Genomic DNA, 21,808 nt, shown 5'->3' with positions numbered 1-21,808 from the left:
TGTGTAGACTGACTATACACTTGACTGGCTGTAAGCCAGGCCAGCAGTGGTGGATTTGAGGTGTAATGGAGTGGCACTTATCCAGCATCAATGATGCTGCTGATGGGGACAGCTCAGAGTTAGGCGGGGACCAAGATTGCCGCTGCGGCCATGCTGGCTGTTTGTCCCATCCTGGATCATTCACTTTAATTCTGCAAACTACTTTATGAATAATAAAACCTGTGAAGAACATTTATAAGATGTATTACACCGTTGAATCAAAATAGATAAATACATTTTGCTGAAAGAAATTCTCATTACTTTTGTATTTTTACATCATGGTAGTATTCATTTGTTGATATTTTTAAATACCTACAGTAATTATCTTTTCTATAATTACATAATCTAATGAGAAATACAAAAAAAATACTGTACTCTGAAAAACATTTGAACACTTTACACTGATGAGTCTTTGGGACAAATATGTTAAAAATTGGCACAGTGCAAATAATGATTATAATAATACATACATACATAAAATAAATTGATAATAATAATATGTCTATCATATGATAATTAATATGCAACATTTTGAAAGCTGGTCCATGTAGCCCTGTCCATGGTGATCTCAGTGCGAACAGAAATATACTGTTCTCTGGAAATTTGTTGTATTCCACCTGGTTAGAACAGAGTGTAAGAGTGTCTTCTATCATCGAGAGTAAAACTCACTCCGCAGACAGTAGATGCAACCAATCATTAAAAAGAGATAAGAATAGGAAGGTTACTTGAAGGTGGGGGAGATTTTTGGGAAAAACTACATTTAATTTATCCTCCAATGCACAATGTCAAGTCTCTTATGGTGTAATATTTTAAGAAGCTTATAGTGTGGGCACACACACTGTGTATCAGCGTATCAGTGTGTGTACGTGCCTGGGTTTAAGTCTGTGTGTTTCTTCAGTTGGTTTTTCTTAGCCTCAGGTTAAGCCCTCCAGTCTCCTGTTCTATCCAGTTTGTCGAAACAGAGCAGTGCTTTCTCTATCTCCCGCCTGCTTCTAGAAGGAAGTCCCACTTCTCTGCCAATTAGAGAGAGCCGATCTTATACTATTAGACATCTCAGTGTCCCTTCTCCTCAGTGCCAGACACTGGAAACTGCTCACTCTCATGCTTTCCTCCAGTCTGCACATAGGAAGTGCTGGGTGCCATCGGCACAGAGTAAAACCAAAGCTGACGAGGGATCGCATCTTTCACGCTTGTTCATAGAGTATTAAACACAGTGTCATCTCTCTCTCTCTCTCTCTCTCTCTCTCTCTCTCTCTCTCTCTCTCTCTCTCTCTCTCTCTCTCTCTCTCTCTGTAGATATATCAATTTCTGTCTTACACCCTACAACCTACTAGTCAATTTGTGAGGTTGGCTAATATATCGTGGTGATGTTTGCATGTAATAACCCCATCAATGTCTTAAATTTGTCCACATTTGCTTTGTTATAGACAATCAAATGGTCATTGCTTGGTCTTTGATTATTGTATCACATTTTGCATTGTTGTTTTTAGCGGTTTGTCATGGTCACCGCGTTTTTAATACTGAGTGTAAAAAAAACTGTCCAGATTTTAAAAAGGCAAGAACATATCTTATATAAACGCCCCATAAGAATTGGGACGATCAAGGTCAGATGACTTCAAATCTAGCCTAATAATACATGGTCTCAATAAAACAAATTAGTCAGGCAACAAACTATACTTGATTTTGAAAAAATGTAGTTTTGCACATCTCTATTAACAATCCCAATTCATGTGCAAATAGACTTTGAGTAATCCAGCTTCCTCCCAATTTTTCTCTTTGCCTGTAAGGGACATTGATAATGGCTGGACATAAAGCAAAAGCCAATTATAAGACATTTCCTTGTGTAATAGAGATGAGTTGAAGAGCACCCCATTGGCTTTTTATCTCCAGCACAAAAAGATGAGTCCAAGTGTACTTCTCTGTGCTCACTCATTACAGGCTTTGCACTCAGTAATGTGTATTATCACTGTTACAGCACACGCTCAGGGCTTTTTGGATCCAGGATGGTGACCAGTCAGTGAACTTTTAAGGATTTAAAAATAAATAAAATCAAAATGAGAGTTTTGTTTCTTGTAGTCTGTCTTGCAACTTTAAAGCCATCTAGTGCACTTTTGAAGAACATTTTAAGAAAATAAAAAACTTTTACCAAATACACTTTTAAAATGTGTCAAAAAGTGATGAGTCATCTTACATGCGATCTTACAAATGAGATTACCCCTTTTAATAGCAGGGTTATTGAAGGTTTCTTTTTTATTATTATTGTTTTTATTTTAGTTTACTCTAGGGCTGACAGAAATAATGCACACATTGCTACATCTAAAAAATGTTTAATGAAGGTTGATTATATTTGAAGTTTTATGATATACCAAGTACCTAAAACTAAAATTCATTTTTGGTTTGTTTTGGAGTGATATATAAAATGTACTGTAGATTAGTTTAAGTTAGTTTAGTTCCACAGTTACATTTTATTTTAATGAATATATATATAATAATATATATATACACTAATGCCTTGAGAAAACTATCCATTAGCTTAGCTTATTTAGAGTGCCTATCAAAGGAGAAAGATGTTTTTAGAACTAGACGTAGTTGTAGAATCTAAATTAGTATAAACAGAGCCATGCTAACTAGCGATCCTCGACCCTTCAGTAAACGCAAGTAAGAAACGGCATGTTGAGCGACAGTATTTAATGTGGTCTTTTAAGTTTTGCCTAGTTTAGGGTTCATAGAGTTCTGTTAGAAGCATTCAGTCACTCAAGCATTCAGTGGTGTTTCTTATTTAACATGGATATGTTTAAAAGAGAGGCAGAGGCAGAAAGAGAGACACAAATGACAGCAGTGCTTTGACTTTCCAGTGGTCAAGACAGAGTAGAGGTCAATGTTCAAGGGTTATGAGAAGGGGTATGTGGTTAAGTGATTTTCTTGCAGTATGTCATGTGCTCCTCCTCCTTCCCGGTGGAAGCCAACAGCTCTCAGGCACCAGGCTACAGGAACTGACTCAGCCTCTGGGCAGGCCAGGCTGGAGAGACAAGGGAGGCAGAGGTCAATGGGCCATGGAGAGTGTAATAGCTAAGCAGTAGGCCATGCATGTATGGAGGCGTAGCCTGGGGCTCTGAACACACACATACACATACATACACAAGCACACAGTACAGAACAAACATGTGAGAATCGATCAGATTTTGTTATAAAAGAGGGGGTATTTTATTTTTGTTTTAAAGAGATATGTGTCTAGAGAGAACCACAACAAATACCACTGAAAGAAAAGGCTTGTGCATGATGAAAATGCAGTACAAGCATGAGAATAAACTAATCTATCTAGCTATCTAAATAAATAAATAAATATATATATATATATATATATATATATATATATATATATATATATATATATATATATATATATATATATTATATATATATATTTATATATTATATTATATTATATTATATTAAGCACCAAAACCTTTCTGAAGGATCATGTGACATTGAAGACTTGAGTTATGGCTGATGAAAATTCAGCTTGTATATATTAGTATTCCAAACTTTCAACTGGTAGTGTATAAAAAGAAGTTCTTCATGATTATTATGGTTTGCTTAGGTTCAGCACTGTGTCTTTAAATAATCCAAGGTCGGAGTGCTGTGATTGATGCATTTGGTTCATTGTAATGAACATTCTCTTTCAGACAGGAAGTGCAACAATGGTTAAAATCAATAAGACTGCTTGCACGCTGGCCGCTGGAACAACACTACAGCTAATTCAGGCCATACCTGTCAAAGCCCAGAAAATTTCCCACAACTCCAGTGCACTGCACTTTAATTTACACTGGCAGCCACCTCCTTTTCCATTTCTAGTAAAAGGAGAGCTCTGCATTAAGTGTTAATGAAAGCCGGAGCCGCCTTGTGATTTAGGTGAGCTCGGCTGAAGCCCCGCAGCGCTGACTGCAGAAAAAGAGACGGGATTCACTGCTTTTTTAACACACGCACACACAAAATCACATACGCACTCCCTTTAATGAGAAACTTTTGTCTAGACTGGAGAAATAAGATTATTAGCACAGAAAATCAGAATGTTGAACATGCTAATACTTGCATTCTGAGTGTCTGAGTCAAAATGTACAAAGACGACAATCTCAACAAACATCTTAAAGAGTTGTTTCTTTTTTAGTTCAGAAGTTTGAATGATATTTATTAATGCCTATTTCAATTCACAGGAGAGATCATTCAGTTTGTTCTAAGTAAACACAAGCAAGCTTTGACAGCTAGCTCCCTTCAAGTGACTTTGTTCATAAGCTGGATGATTTATAGACAAGCTTGCTTTCAAGATCTAGTTCATTTTCATGTTTGAGGGTAAGCTAAAGCACCTGTCCTTCACTTAGTTTCATACACTATGCTGGCTGGCCTCAAGTTTACGTCATATGTCTCTGGAAGGCATCCAGCAATACTGTTGTCTTATTATTTGCATCCCACACCTTAGTCCTTGACTGAAAATAGGACAAAGGTACCAGTACGCTTAGAAATATATTGTTTGCAAAAGATACCTGGTGAATACAGTGAATGCTTTTAAAGGAAGAACAAATCACTGGATTTGCAGGGTCATGCCATCAGATCTTTGTTTGAGGAGCTTAGAAGAAAGCAAACTACATATCCATGGGCATTATTGTATATCCAGCTCGGTTTGGTTTTTGAGTTACTGTCTTTTAAATATCTGCTGGCATTGCCTTTGGTGTAGTTTATCCATTTACTTTTGTGTTCCAGGGGAAAAAGTTATATGGGTCTGGGAAAACATTATGGTGATTAAATGCTGGCAGAATTTACAGTTTGGATGAACTGTTCTTTCAATGCAAAATTAAAAAAAATGCTAGTAACCTCAGCTGTCATATTAAGCACTAAACAGGCAAGACTCGTTTTCAGGACAACATCCGAGTTCAATTATTAACAGAGAATGTCTTTACACGCTGGTCCGAACAGGATTGGGATCTCTGTAATTATTATTAAGATTAGCGTGGGTGTTTTTTGGTTACATCATGAAACCCAGTGAAATAAACAACACTTATACTATATACTGTATAGCATATTTTCCATATTATATACACTACCATTCAAAAGTTTGAGTTCGGTGAGATTTGTTAATGGTTAATGTGGGAAAAAATGTCCCATAATCACAGGCATTCCTATCTGTAAAGGATTAGATTTCTCAGAGGACTCCTGAGTTAGCCAAAAAAAAATTGGCTAATTTTGACAGAGGATGTGTGAGAAGAACCCAGACTGCAATCTATTCAGATGGAATTAAAATCACAATGTCTGTGAAGCACCAATTTACCTGACCTCCTCAGGGGAAACTAGTCTAGTCTTGGGCTTTAATCTCATATCGGTTAGTCTGTGCTTGTGTTTGAATGTCTTATGGCTCTGTATTGGCTTGTTTTGGAAACTGAAACAAGAGAGAAGTTGGGCACAGATTGCTGGTGCTTCTTACATCGAAGCTATAAGACAATAAGTGGCTCTTTTCTGAGGACCTGCAATAACATTGTTGTCTGCCATCCTCATGGCTTCATGCAATACACCTCTCTTTTTCTAATTTTCTCTATTTCTCACTGTTTTGCTGCTCCTCTCTGCTCCCTGTCCCAGCATCCACTCCAGTACAGCTCCCAGCAGAGCACTCTAAAAGACACAACTTTGATTAAAACCTACAGCAGCACCGCCAGCGCAGAAGAAGGGCCCAAGCTATGACAACACAAATGGGCACACAGTCCCAGCCACACTAACAGCAAATTGGATTTGCAACAACTCAAGTAAATGAAGACACACTCCACAGCAACACTTAAATTAGTGTGCTGTCAGTTCGATGTTTTTATTTGTGTGTGAGAATTTGTGTTGCCATCTCTCAGCGAGTCTGGAGAACATGTCTTTAAAGTCTGACCAAGCTCATGTCTCATGCTTTGTGGCACCCATGGGCTGGTGCCTGCTTAGAAGAGTGAAAGAGCAAAAAAACATACAGAACTTTGCAAGTGTACAATCCTATTGTATATACTTAACTTGTAATCTATATAGAAGCATTTGTGTTCATGTACTTGCATATAGTATGTTTTGAACAAAAATGAAATTGAGTGACAGAGGATGAAAGTGATGAAGTCGGAAGGTGTTTGAGTCTGAATGCCACAGATATGTCAGCTCGGACTATTAGCCAAAACCTCTGCACCCTTCGCTAGGTAGAGTGATTGAAGTTTAGTCAGACTGACGTCAATGCCCCCCATCCATCCATATGCCCTGAGAGTACACAATGCCCCAAAAAAGAGCTGCCAAGCCTGGGGCCTGACCAAGGGCAACCATGCCACCCACTGGACCCCTGGGCAAGAGCCACTCACACCCTGGAGGAAGATGGGAAAATAGAGAAAGCGAGAAGGGTAAAGAGAATGAGGACAGGGAGGAAGACAGACAAGTCAATTGGAGGAGAAAGAGAGTGGATGAAAAATGGAAAGGGGACAGAGAGTGAAGATGATGGAGGGATAAAGCAAAGGAAAATGGAAACTTGTCGATAAGAAGAAAGCGAGTGAGTCAAATGGAGATGGGCTGAGTTATGATGGATGTGGTTTAAAGAAGGGAGGGGACATCACACAGAGTAAAAAGGGAGGGTGAGAGTGAGAGAGTGCAGAAAAATGCAGAACGTCAGAATGGATTGAGATGGAGACTGACAGACTTGAGTCAGTCAAATGGTTTAGGGCCTGTTTATGGCAACATATCCTGGCCAGAAATGGGCATGTCCCCCCACCACCCCCGAAAAAAAAAAAAAAAGTCTGTCATCCTTTGCTCATCCTCAATCCAAACCAATATGACTTTTTTATTCTTCTGTGGAGCATGTGTTTTGTAAGTCATTACAAAGTCATTAAGTCATTTATTGTAAGTCATCATTTATTTGTATTCCGCAGAAGAAAGAAAGTCATACAGTTTTGGAACGACATGAGGTTGAGCAAATAATGACATAATTTTTATTTATGGGTGCACTTTCCCTTGAAAGTGTCACTTGCAAGCCCATCTCAGAGAGGAACAGAGCTTTTCCAGTCACCTTCAGTAGTGATCAGTGTAGTCTCTGTTGCTCAGAGATCAAACTGTTGCCCACACAGCAGCTACAGGAAATGCCTCTGCATGCCATTTGTCCATGTGCCAACGGGCAGAGAGCAAAGAGGTTAACCTGAAGAGATTCAGGCACAATTAAAGAAGCGTGACCAAGTGTAAACACTAATGCCGGCAGTGTAAGTGGAGGCTGCAGGAGGAGGCCTACTGAATGAGGGGATGGTTGAATAATTAAGCTGGAAAGAAAAGTTGATGTCAAGCAGGTGTTCAAGGAGAAAGTGTCAGCCAAGCGGGCCGAAATGGGGAGAAGTGCTGCCACTGCAGTGTAATAATAAAGACTTAATTCAATAAGTGCTTCTGCATCGGTGCGCAGCAAACTGGCGGCCTGTCAGCTCCAAACAGCCCCTGTACTGTTCTTCAGACATGGAAGCACACGCACATACACAATAACATAGCTAAATGATTATATTCCTCCAGAATCCCCATATCTTTCAATGCTCTGCCCCTCCTGGTTTCATATACCACTCTCTTAGCTACATCAGCCCATCATGTCTGCTTTATTGTTCTCTCTTCTTTGTGTAGTGGTGGGCAACTTCATGTGAAAAGTGTCACAAATGTGAACATCTCAGTTTGCCTGTACAGCAATGTCCTGCCCTTTAGAGCATTCTCCCGAGAAGGAGTATTATTATTAATAATATTATTATATTATTATTATTATTATTATTATTATTAAAGAAATATTTAAGTTTCAGTGCAAGTGCTCATTTTATAATTATAATTTTATTTTATATTATTTTATTTTATTATAAGAAGTGGAAAATATTATTATTATTTGGGTAATCATACTACAAATGCTGTTGATTGAGCTTAACTTGTACTGAGAATAAAATATTCCTTTCAATGATTGATATATACACAGTTATATTTAGATTACGGATCCCTTATGGACTCATGCTGGATGAAAGGTGCCGTTTCTGTGGGTGGCATAGAGGCAGTGCCGCAGCAGGTTCTCTCCTGGCACAGTGGAGCTGGAAACGATCAGTTCTGCTCCATCTGAAAGCCGAATGGATGGGAAGCCGGACTGAGAGTGTTGTCTTGGTGTTATGTAAGGAGAAGGATAGAAAAATAGGACCTGGGTATGTTCCAAGGAGCTTCGTGAGTAACCTGCTCCACTATACTTCGTTGCTGTACACAGACACCAGTCCTGTTCCATCTGCAGGTCTCCAGCACGGTGGAGTGGCACAGGAAGAACACAGCGTGCCTGTGTGTGTGACCCTATGTATATACACAGAGCAACTTTACACACACCATGATGTTATCATTACATACATACACATGTCCTTGGCATACATGTTTATACATGTACATATATGCATAGTCCAAAATTTTTACCACACCTGCCAATCATGGATGAATTATATACAACACATAAGAGACATGAACATGAAAAAAATATTTCTTTTTTTCTGTAATTTGTATAAAATGTATGTGTGATTGTTAGATTCCTAGTGAAAATCATGCCAAGCTAGTGCATGTCAGCATCTCTATGTGTGGTGCAAACATACTCATAACCCACAGGGCCCCCTGTTACAGGTCATTAATCCAAATCCAGAACATATCAGTCTGGCCACGCTGTGAACAGTGTTCTGTCAGTCAGCGAGTCAGAAAGGAGCGATGCTATGTGTACAGACACAGCCGGAGAGACATGCCGGGGAGCTTATGGAATCAATAGCTTATATATAACCCTCATGACAGGCCAAGGCTCTCCTACCACTCACAAGTCACCAGCAGCAGGACAGCATGCTCCAGGAGTGAATGCCATTGATTTAGGGCACGACAGCACCCAGGCTAGTGTTCTACCCGTTGCGTGTGCTCTCCCTCTCCCTTTCTCGTTCACTCGTTTCACTTTATCACCTTCCACACCCACTTTTGTCTTTAGTAGACACACATACATAGGCGTAGAGACTCACCTCTTGTGATATAAGTGTTGCTTTACATTACTGTCATTCTGTTACATGAAACGTTGAGGACTTTAATGTATTCAGTCGCCTTGAGTTCTGATTGCAGGCCATAAAGCTTTTCCCTTCAAATGCTCCATTACAATCTATGAAAGGACAGGCTTGGAAAGGGACTACCCATAATTAATTTTGCATCACTGAATTAATTGTCTAAAGTGTAAGAAGCCAACTGATAAATTATTCAGCCATTTTTTAGCGTGTGTGTTTGAAGGGAAGATGGGAAAGGAGAGGTAAGAGCCATTTCAAATTGGAAAATTAATATTCATAACTTTTTTATGAAGTTAAAAATGGCTATCAATTCAAGGTTTAAAGGCGACTTAATGAACAGCCTCAGAAACAAGCAATTGCTGCTGGCTGTCAGGGATAATTCAGACAAACCGGATCTCTGATTCATGCCTAATCATTCGGGTGTTCTGGATTTATTCAGCTAAAATGGGTCCAAATTTTATCAAAACTCTGAAAGTGTAAGATGTGTGTTCTCTCCCTTACGGTAATTATGGAAATTATGGCAGTTCTGTTGATCTTTCTGTTGAAGCAATTCTTGAGCTATTTTCTTTCCATTTTTATTTAATTGATCATGTTTGGCAGAGTGGATCTTTACTTGTGAGCTTAAAACATAATCCAGCTAAACCAAGCTGTTTAAAACTAATGACAACTCACCAAATTCTTCATTACAGTGCTTGCAAAGCAAGAGTGTATTGATATTCCTTAATTATTCTGTTATTCAGTTTTCTGCCGGCCCAGCTGCAGCTCTAAAAGCTGTAAGGTCGGCAGTTTTACAATTGTATACCTTTTTTTTTTAAGTCTGTACTCCACTTGACTTACATTTGTTAGAATGTTTCATTCAAAATCGAGCCAACAGCAATAATATCATTGCAATATTTATATACTGAATAGCAGTCAAAATTCTTGAATGTTTTTTATTATTGTAAATTATTAATATAAATTGTATTATTTGTTTGCAGTAATATCATTGTAATATTTATATACTAAATTGTATGTTGAATTGTTGGGTTTGTTTTTTATTATTTTTATGGTTTGCTTAAACACATTTCTTAAAACTATGCCTCATATTCTCAAAACATTAAACACAAATCCATAACGTCTCACCCAATTACCCAAACAACCTATTTTCAGGTCAAAATGAAGCTCTACACTCAAAACCATTCACTCTTGCTGAAAAACCAAACTTTGTCCTCAGACATCACACACAAGCCCTCAAAAACACACACACTACAACATATTCTTACACACTGGTGAGATAAATTCAAAACAATACTACAAAAACAAAAAACAAAAAACAGTAATAAGTTGTTGCTTGTGGTTCTCCCCCTCAAGGAACATTTCACATGATGAACACATGTGTATACATTTGCACATTTTCTATTCCTTAATGTACTGTACAGTACAATACACCAAACAACAACAAAAAACATTCTGCCCCAGCATCACATCTTTGGTCTGGGACAGACATCATAGGCTATACTGGCCCTAGCCAGGCAGCGGAGGTAAAATCCTCTTGCATGACTGATCCACCCCTGTCACACATCAACTGTAATGTCTAGTCAGGCTTCTTTCATTCCATCGTCTCTGTGTCCTACAAAAATAGAAGTTCTGATTTTACAAAAGTACTTTTTACAAAATGGAAGCAGACAGAAACTCTATCTGTATGTAAGGGAATGTGATGCATGTGTTGTAACAGAGTACAGCTCTCAAAAGTTACAGTAGAGTACACTGAGGCACATCTACCTGTTTTCCTCCCTGAATGTTTCTATGATCGAGGCGATGGTGAAGCAACTTAAGTTTGGCTGAACTCATTGCCCAGCCTCCCTCATAGTCATACCATGGACAAGGACATGGTCAACTAGTGGAACAAATTTCATCTGAGACTCCTTGTCTCCTTGCCCCTAATCCTCATCCTCATCCTCCTCCTCTTTCTCTTCCTTCACCTCTTCCTCCACTCCTTGTCCTCGACCTTTTCAATCACGTCTCTCTGGATCCATTGTTCCAAAACTGAATGAACTGAATAGGGCTCCTTTATCTATCTATTGAAGGTTCTGATTGGTGTGTGATACATTTTGACTCTTAGTGTTTCCACATGGGTATTTGTGTGCTAATTGAGCTCAAGTTATGTTGACTTGAGTGAACAATATTGTATGCTAGTGCTTTCTAAATGACCACATGGTGTAAGCACTGAGAAATGTAGGGATTTGTGTGTAGAGTTTTGCAGTAAGAGTTCACCAAATCTGACTCATGTGTTAAAGCAGGGGAATAGTGTTTTCTGAAAAATGGCGTTATGGTCTTGAAGTTTTAGCTCAAAAGCCTGCTTATAGTGTTTAAGCAATCGAGAAAAACTGTAAAGGGATACTCCACCCCAAAATGAAAATTTTGTCATTAATTACTAACCCCCATGTCGTTCCAAACCCGTAAAAGCTTTGTTTGTCTTCGGAACACAATTTAAGATATTTTGGATAAAAACGGGGAGGCCTGTGACTGTCCCATAGACTGCCAAGTAAATAACAGTGTCAAGGTCCATAAAAGGTATGAAAGTCATCATCAGAATGCTCCATCTGCCATCAGATGTGCAATCTGGGTTATATGAAGCGACGGGAACACTTTTTGTAAGTGAAGAAAACAAAAATAACGACTTTATTCAACAATTACTTTGTCAACAGTCTCCTCTGTGTCTCTCCATATCACTGTATGCTGCGTATGCTCTTCTGTATCATCTGCGCCACAAATATGTGCTGTTTTCTTTCAAATCAAAGCTAAATACACATAGAAACAGCGCATCCTTGTGGCGCGGATGATACAGAAGAGCATACGCAGCATACAGTGATATGGAGAGACACAGAGGAGACTCAGTGACCTTGACACTGTTATTTACTTGGCAGTCTATGGAACAGTCACAGGCCTCCCGGTTTTCATCCAAAATATCTTAAATTGTGTTCCGAAGATGAACGGAACTTTTACTATTTGGAACAACATGGGGGTAAGTGATTAATGACAAAATTTTCATTTTAGGGTGGAGTATCCCTTTAAGTGTTTCTCACGCACAGACAACAATGACAACAACAAAAAAACATGCATATTTAATTTACTCAGCATCAAAGCCTAAAACTTAAGCTTATCTTAAACTTTAATACTATTCTGCCTTGCAAGCACTGGTGTTTCCCTCATGAAATGCAAATGTAGTTTTTCTTATTTGGGAATGATGGCTATATGAATGAATTTTCAAGGAATATAATTGAGCTGTGTGTCTGTGTGTGTGCACGCTGTAGATTTAGAGCAGGATTTGCTGCTGACCTCACTCTGAGGAGAGAGAGATGCATCAATATGATTTGGATATGATGATGTTGAAATGGACATGAAGAGTGTCAATTATTTACAGGTGATGTGCCCATTGAATTGGCAATGAAGTGGCCCATAAATTTCCTCCATCTGTAATCAACCCCTCAGAGAAAATAATGAAATAACTGCTGCAAGAGCAAGGGAACCGCTGTTCAGCAAAGCCTGTTTGACTAGGTGATTTTTAAAGGGGTGGCTAACTTTTAAAATGACATTGGATGGTGAAAACACATAAAAGTGCCCTGCTAAAATGGCCCTTAATCCTCCTGCTGTGAGGAACAATCTGTACTTCAGGTCCATAACAAAGGATGTATAGTTCAGACTAGGTATATGCCGGTATCAAATTTTCATGTTGCGATTTATTGCTAATGCTTTTATCACGGTATACAATATTATCACTATGTTGAAATTTTGTTTAAAAAAAGTGGTCATAATACAGTATATCAGGTTTAATAACTATTTTCTTATAACAAAAATAACTATACAATAAAGCAATACAGAAAAATATATAAAGTTAAAAGTTTTACACAGATTAAAGTGCAAAAGAAATATAAAGACCAATAGGTATCACTTTACAATAAGATCTCATTACTTAACCTTAGTTAATGCAAAAAAATTCACAATGAGCAATAGCTACATTTGCTACAGAAGTTATCAGTCTTTGTTAAAAACTCTTAGTTCATGTTAGCTCATTATATAACACGGTTGCAACTTTCGATTTTAACAATGTGTTATTAAATATTGGAATACCTAAGATTAATGAATGTTCAAAAGAATTTTTCATTGGCAGTTTGTTAACTAATGAATTAACTAATGTTAACCAATGAGGCCCTAATGTAAAGTGTGAATGAACAATAAAGAATCAGAACACTTTCAAACAATATAGTCCAGATTAAAATGTAAAAAAAAAAGGTTTGAAAATAAATAGCCTATTAAGTCTAAATATTTAAGTATTTGGCGCTATGATGAACACCACAGCAAATCTGGAAATCTTAATGGCTATTTAAATACATTTTTAGAAAGTAGAGCAGCTGCTTTATTTATGGGGTTTCCAGGGTAATGGCTGCATTTTCTGCAGTTTAGCGCCATCTGCTGTCAGAGAGTGAATGTGCTTTCATTCAGCGCGTCTCTCACATGTTCCCCCATGTGATTCTCATGTGTGCTTGTTTACATCAGAGCGCACAGGCGTCTTTCAAGCAGCTTGATGGGAATAGTATTCTTAAAATGCATTCCAAATTCTGAATAACTTGTAATATATAAATATTCACGGTATTTAGAAGTGCCCACGATAACAATATTGTGCATATTCATTACCGTGATATATCGCATTACCGAATACCGGCACATGTCTAGTTCAGTCCGCTCCTAAACATGAAAATCCTGGCATTATTTACCATAGATATGTATAGGTAGATTCTCTAATAGCAGCTGTTTCTATGGGCCACTATACTTAAGTCACCTGCCATATTGGAATGGTCAAAGCCAGTCCGTGAACACTTGAGAGCAAGTTGCCTGTGTGATTGCAACTGTATACATATATGAATATCGATGTTTGCAATAGACTTGAGCAGATGATTTTGCTAAACTAACACAATACAACAAGGCGAAGCCGTTAGCCTAAACTACATTAAAGTTATTATAGTTTAAAAAGATGAATGATGAACGAAGGTCTTACGGGTTTGGAACGACATGAGGATGAGTAATTAGAATTTTCATTTTTGAGTGAACTATCCCTTCAAACATTACATCATGTCAAGGTTTCCCAAACTGGGTTTGTGAAGGAACTGCAGGTGATTTATGAGTTGAATAAAGCTAATAATTAATTAAATAATAAAAATGTTGTTAGAATAAATCATTTTAAAACACTTGCTAAAAAAAAAAAAATATTTTATCTGTGTACCTGTATGTTATGTGACCATAACCAACGTCAGAGAACCACAAACATGCAAATGTGATACTTAATTAAAATATTTATTTTAAAATTTCAGGGGTTCTTCAGGTAAATATATTATGTGAAAGAGGATCAGATGACAAAGTTTGTGAATTTGTGCATTTTAATGTATTTGAAAGACAAAAGCCTTTGATATAGAAATGTTGAAACACTTTATTAAACCCAGAAGTGAATATTAGTAGTAGGCTATTTTATTAAGGAAGACTGAAAAGATGAAAAAGAGGAAGTAGGGAGAATCAATAAATTATGAATAATTTATTGCTATTGTGTAAATATGTAATCATGTAATCCATAAAAACGTAACTGTAGTCTAATAACAAGTATTTTTAAATGTAATTTAATCTAATTAAAAGTACTTAATTTTGGAATCTGATTATGCAATCCAGATTACATGTAATCAGTTACTACCCAGCTCTGTCTATGTTATTGACATTCTCTGACATCATTCTAAACCCATGTGCTTTATTTATTTATTTATTTAATTAATTAATTGTTTATGTGTAGAAAATTGACTCAATGAAGCATATAAAAACCTTTTTATTATTATGTATTTGTTTAACCTTGCTTTTCAGAGTTTGTAAATTAGAGTAATATGACTGTAGGCAAATGATGATGTTTATTTTTGGGTGAACTGTTCCTTTAATCAGCATATTCATTTTTGTGTGATTTTTTTCTTTTAACATTGGCTTGTATTTTTATTTGCTGAGGGCGCTGTCTGCCAGGGGCTCCCAATGTGCGTTTTTGGATGGACAATGGGCAAGGGCCCATTTGACTTAACTAGTGCAAAATTTAATTATACGGAATTATTTCTGGTCTGCTTGGTACCCTCTTTTATGCAGTTGTCTTGGGTGACAGGAAGTGATTTGGTGCTGGTCCAATACTGTGTCTCTCAACATTAAAATCAGCCTTTTGTTACACAGAGCAAATGAAGAGGGCAAGCCTTTGTGTGTGTCTGCATCTGAGTGTGCCTATACCATAGCATATATCAGTACTGTACTTTGTGTTCAGATCTTTGCATTTATGTCAAGAAGTCTGCAAACCGACTGAGCTTTTTTAAGATATTGCCTCTATCCTTGTAAACATGCGTGTGTTTATGTGTGCAGTCAAGGCTATATTGTCGTCTCTTTCAAAGGAGTTTAGTCTCATCACACCCCCTCCCCCTGACCTCCTATTTACCCTGATTCACACACAATAACATCAGTTACTTCTCCCACATCCCTCCAGCTCCAGAAATCTGCTCTCTGATGTTATTTACAGAAACACAGAAAAAAAGATGATTTCCCTCTTCTTCTTTATTTGTGATTATCTCGTGACAAAGACAATGAAAAACTGAAAGGAAATGAGGATCGTACCTACTGTTCCAGTGTCTGTTGGTAAACTACTGTGACAGATTTGGATGACATCTTTACCTGAGCTTTTGAAATCTGATTGATGAAGCTGATATTTTCTCTGCCTCTCAGGTACAGTCTGATTACTGTGCACTAATTCTATTTAGACACTTATGTAATAAGTTACTCACCAGTAGTATTGCAGACTTTTACCCATCCTCATAAATTTTGATCCACATTAAAGGTTGTTCCAACCAAGAACTGCCCACTTTGACGGGAGGGACAGTCTGGCCAATATATAAAGCAACCAACCACATATAAAATATACATATATTCATATATATATATATATATATATATATATATATATATATATATCAGATATAACGCTGAGAGCAAGGCAAAATATACTGGTCTATTCAAGGATATCTTGTATAAATGATACTAAATGTCTCAAACAACTCTTTGAATATCCTTCAAAGATTCTGTGTATGAAGAATTTTGAATCTCTGGAATGCCAGCAACTAGTTGCATTCAGGAACTTGGAAACATGACTTTGAAGTTTTTGCAATTATTGTTTGTTTAATTGAAATTTATTTAAATTTATTAACAAATTTTGTGTATTTCATTATATTCTTTAGTATTAGTCAGTTTTACATGGCGAGTAATTAGTTTTACTGAGACAATTTAATTAAACTTATATTGGATGGCATTTTAGTGGCATTTTATTGTTTGATCAGAACATTGTTCTAATTAAAATAATCAAATCATCGTTATGATGCATACTGTTTTGTCTCATCTTCACTGTCATTGACTAAATCAAACCCCTTCATTGATGAGATGAAACGTCTCTAGGTTACATGATATGATATGAAACATGATATGAAGTCATGCTGCTATGACTGGGTATGTTTATGCATAAACCCAAGTAATAATAATAATAATAATAATAATAATAATAATCTACGGACCATAAATTAAATATTTTGTTACTTAGTGGTGAAGATGAAAGAAGTATCCCTGACCGAACAGGGCTGGTCACAATTACATGTTCTCTTAAACAAAAAAGAGAAAAAGACATGATTGGTAGGAACCAGTTACAATTTGAAAATCAGTAATGAGCCAATCTTTTTTTTAGAGTGTAGCCTTTGTTAGGGGTTTTACATTAAAACAGCAGCAACAACAACAACAACCGCATGTTGTGTGAATTAGGTACTTTTTTATTAACATGTGAAACTGCAGCAAAAATGTCAGTGCTCTTAACAACAGTTATTAGCTGAATACATTAATAAATGACAATTGACATTGAACATGAATAAATACATAAAGAAGTAAAACACAAAATAAAAACAAAAAATAGGTGATGAAGACCAAGTTCCAGTGAAATTGGAGATTATGTGAGCCTTAAAAGAAAAAAGTGCTATAAAGTCATGGCATAATTTAATATTTTTTTTTAACTGGATATGTTTATGCATAAGCCCAAGTAATAATTAAACAATTCTAACTTCTAAATTCTAACTCTTATTTAGTGGAGAAGTATCCTCAGCTTAATAGAGCTGCTCACAGTTACACCATATCACCCTGTAGCTCATTGAAGCAAGGTTGAGCCTGGTCAGTAAATGGGAGACATCTTGGGAAATCAAGTTTGCTGCTGGAAAAAGTATTAGTGAGACCAGCAGGGGGTGCTCAGCCTGTGTGGGTCCTAAAGCCCCAGTATGGTGATGGGGACACTATACTGTAAAAAGAACCGTCCTTCTGATGAGATATTAAACCGAGGTCCTGACTCTCTGTGTTCACTAAAAATCCCATGGCACTTCTCGTAAAAGAGTAGGGGTGTATCCCCAGTGTCCCGGCCAAATTCCCTTCACTGGCCCTTATCAATCATGGTCTCCTAATAATCCCCATCCACTGAATTTGTTATATGTGTATTTACTCTATATCTATAGCTGGTGTGTGGTGAGCGCACTGGTGCCGTTGTACTGAGGCTGATGTCAGATCATCCAGGTGGATGCTGCACACTGGTGGTGGTTGACGAGAGACCTCCTCATATGATTGTAAAGCGCTTTGGGTGTACAGCAATACACAGTAAAGCACTATATAAATACCTCATTCATTAATTCATTCAAGAAGAGAAAAGAGCATGTTTGTTTAGAAAGTAGTTAAATTTGTATTTAAATTTAAGAATGAACACATTTACCTGTTGAGAGTGTCTTGACAGTCAGTGTAGTTGGATCACTGATCTCCAGAAAATCAGTAATGAGGTGTTTTGACAGTTACAGATTTGAAAAACAAAAAGGCAGGAAAAAATAACCTAAACTCTAACACAAATAACCATTTTCAGCATAGAAGTGATCTTTAAGATGCCATGGTTCTAAATAGAACCATTACTACATGTAAAGAACCTTCAAAGAACCATTTTTTAGAATGTAGATTTATGATAGGACTCAACCCCACATCTTTCTTGGGAACAATAAAGTACTGGCTGTGAAAGTCAGACTCCCTCTCGAGTGGAGGGATGCTGTGGAGGGTTCTATAGCCTCCTTTCTCAAGAGGATAGCCACTTCTTGTTCCGTCACCAGAGCCTACTTGGGGCGTAGCACAGTAAGTGTGACCCCATTGAATCGAGAACAGAACTGGATTGTGTAGTCTCTTTCCACTGTCTGCAGGACCCACTGAGACATGTTTAGCAGGTGTCTCCAAGCTGCCAAAAAGTCTACTAAGGGAACCAGCCTCTTGACACTGGGCTCTGGTGACTCAGTGCCCTAAAGCGGATGACCGGCAGAGACCGACCGGTCTGGCTTTTCTGGTATCTCCACTGGAGGATGTGAACCATTGCTACGTTTCTGGGCGGAGACTGGGAGCTGTGCTCGGTGGAGACCATTGTGCCCTGAAGCACTGGAGGTGGCTGAGCTGACAGACCGGCCCCCCCGAGGGCACTGAGGAGAGACGGGCACCATATGATGAGGTGTAGTCTGCTCTTCCCCAGAGGGGTCTGCCCTTGGAAGCGTGACGCTCTTGCCGTCAGGACTTCTTCGCCGAAGCCTTCCTAGAGAGAATTATGGTTCGCAGACCAGCATTCTTCCTACCTGACTTCGGCTTAGAGTGCTGCCCCAACCCATGAACTCTCTGCGGGGGAGCCCAGGTAGCAACACTCTTTTTCTGTTGCGCCTTTTATAAGTAGCTGGTAGATGGCTGGGGCTGCTCCTGCCCAGCAGCCTCTGAGAGCTGGATTCAGCGTGGGAGGTGCCGCTGGAACTCTGCTACCATTGCCTGCTCCCTAGCCTCCTGGAACCTTTCGACGACTGAGTTCATTGCATCACTGAAGAGGCTCGTAGGAGCAAGCGGGGCATCCAGAAGGAAGAACCTTTTGCAAAGCAAACTTCTTCAACTTTGTCAAGGTCTCTGAGCAGGTCAGCCTGGTATGCTAGCAACACAGCCCTGGTGTGCAGGCATGTGCTAGCCTGGCCCACTGCTGTGAAGGCTTTACACACCAAAGCCAAAGTTGTCCTATGCAAATTAGTGGGTAGCCCCGGAGCCTTCAGGGATGATGCTGGCTAATGGGATAGATAGCTGGCAAGTGTCTGTTCAAACCTAGGCATCTCCCCATAGTCATGCTGCTTCAGTCCCAGGATGTTGGAATAATTGGAGACACTGGGGCTGAATATACAAGCAGAGTATGGCATTTCACGTTATCTCACAACCACAGCATGGAGATCAGGGAAGAAAGGAAGGCTCTGGTGTATAGGAAGTGACTTAAGGCGCAGGAAGTGCCAGTCGATCATTAATTTTCCTACAGCCCTAGTCACCACCTCCAACAGCTCCTCAAACTGGATAGACTGGGGCGAAGAGTCTCCAGTCTCATCCTGGTCGAGGCTCACCATATCAGCCTCTTCAGAGGAAGACAGATAAAGCCTTGTGCCCTCACTCTTGGGGGAAGGAAACCGCAGAGCGGACCCTGGATCTGGTGGGTGAGGGTGAAGAAAGGGGCTTGCCTGTCTCCAACCCCTCCACCAGATCCATCTGCAACCACGAGACCTAAGTCTCCATTCTGCCTTGGTAGTCGCAGAGAACGTCAGATGGGAGTGGAGCCTGCACAGCAGCATGCGTTTGCAGTCCGCACAGTCAGCTGCCTTGAGAGCTGCACATGCATGCTCCACTCCCAGTCAGGTACTGCACAGAGTGTGTGCAACCCTCTAAGCACACCTTGGCAACAGAATCGGCATTGGCTAGTCATTTTTTTTTTTTTTTTTTGCACAGCTTTTTAAATGTCTGAAAGTACACTCTTAACATCAGTCAGTCAAGCATTATAATATGATATTATGATAATCAAGCTTTATTTAATGATAGAACTTTAGCAATTAGTAACTGATTTCACACATGCTTCAGGACACGGTCACGCAGAGGCGTTCCCAAAGCATTTCCGACGCAGCGTGAGTTCCTGAAGGGGAACAGTAACTAATTTATCCAAGAAGTCATTGAGCACAATATTTCAAAACTAAAACCTGCTCTTAAGAGCACCTGAAGGAGTACCAAACTGTATTTAAATTGAGTTATTCTCATTTCTTTCAAACCTTTAAGATCAGGAATTCATCACTTTTTTTAATAGGCCATATTAGTACATTAATGATGCTGCATAGTTAAACACTCTGCTGCTTAAAATATGCCAATATTAACTTCACAACGCCGTCTGTAGGCGCAATTCAGTGATTTGAGATTTGAGGCTCATTGTCTCTGATTTTAACCCTGAACCGCATTCTTAAATCTCTGATTTTAACTGTTCTGTCAAGATGAGCAATCTAGGAGAGTTTGGTGCTTATTCGGTCAGATTTTCTCTCTCAGTCTGATCTGGGCTCTGTTATTCTATTGAGCTGTTCTCTGCTCACACACTGATCTCAGACCGTTCCCATTTTCTCAAGCCTCGATTGCAGCCCTATACAGAGGTGAGGTCTGTTTTTTCCTGAGAGTCCTGACCCAGACTGAGTCTTACTTTGGCAGTCCTCACTCGACACGGCTGGATGGCAGTAAACCAATTCCACCTCATATGTTCTCACTGTTCTTTATCTAATCTGACCCCTCCTCAGGATTCCAGCACACCACATGATTCCTTTAAAAGGCTTAATTAAGGATCTGTGATTCAATCTCACTAATTGAATCATTGACGGCATGCAAGGCAATGGCTGTTCAGAGGTTGAATCTTGTAAACATCAGCGGAAGATGACTGTCAGAATAAAACTCAAAAAGTGAAGTGAGATCACAAAGAAATGACAAGGAGAGCTGTGTGAAGAACGAGAGAGTAGGTAAAACTAGACAGGAGGTATCAGAAGAAGATAAGATGGAGAAATTTGAAGACAGCGTAGCGAAATAAGATTCTCCCTATACCAAACTATAGCACACTTGAACCAGTGTTATCTATTTCATCCACTTTCTTTCCACTCCAGCACAAGGCCATCGTGACATACAACCACAGGTCTGATCCTGATATCCTCAGTGCTGTAAGACACACATAGACAGTTTCTGGTTGCATGTCTAATATGTAACTTTATAGCCGAGTGAACAATGGCAATAATTAAGCATGCTCTCCAAAACTGTCCTCTGTCTCTTGTATGTCGTATTTAAAAGTCTGATTTATTTTAGTGATATAGTTCATTCTGACTGTCCATGTAAATTAAGTGTGAAAAGCATTATAGATTAATTTAAGCATTTTACTTTTTTTATTACAAAATATTTAATTGAGCAATAAATATCAATATACACTCTAACAAATGCTGGGTTAAAAACAGCCCTTTCTGGGTAAATTGGACAGAACACATGCTGGGTTTTTTTGACCAAGCTTTTGGGGTTTTATACATTAAACCATTTGCTGAGCTGCTTTTAGACATAGTTTTAGACATTTTTTTTAATAATAAAAATGCACTCTAAAATCTATTTTATATATATAACAGTTCATATGCATTTTTTTTATGCAATGGCAAGTCAGTCTTTTACAATTATAAAATAATCAAAAACATTCAGTTAACTTTTTAGGATGTGACAGGAGCAGCAGAGCAGTCAAT

General features: G+C 38.5%; 1 protein-coding gene across 10 annotated transcripts in view; it reads left to right on the top strand.

Annotated features, from left to right (window-relative positions):
* The window catches only part of LOC109088860 (calmodulin-binding transcription activator 1-like), a 342,437-nt gene that overhangs the window by 153,082 nt on the left and 167,547 nt on the right, over positions 1-21,808 (top strand). The gene's annotated exons all lie outside the window — the stretch shown is intronic.

This window comes from Cyprinus carpio, chromosome A23 (assembly GCF_018340385.1).
Source record: "Cyprinus carpio isolate SPL01 chromosome A23, ASM1834038v1, whole genome shotgun sequence".
Classification (NCBI taxonomy): Eukaryota; Metazoa; Chordata; class Actinopteri; order Cypriniformes; family Cyprinidae; genus Cyprinus; species Cyprinus carpio.
This window is presented reverse-complemented; position numbering and strand designations above follow the sequence as displayed.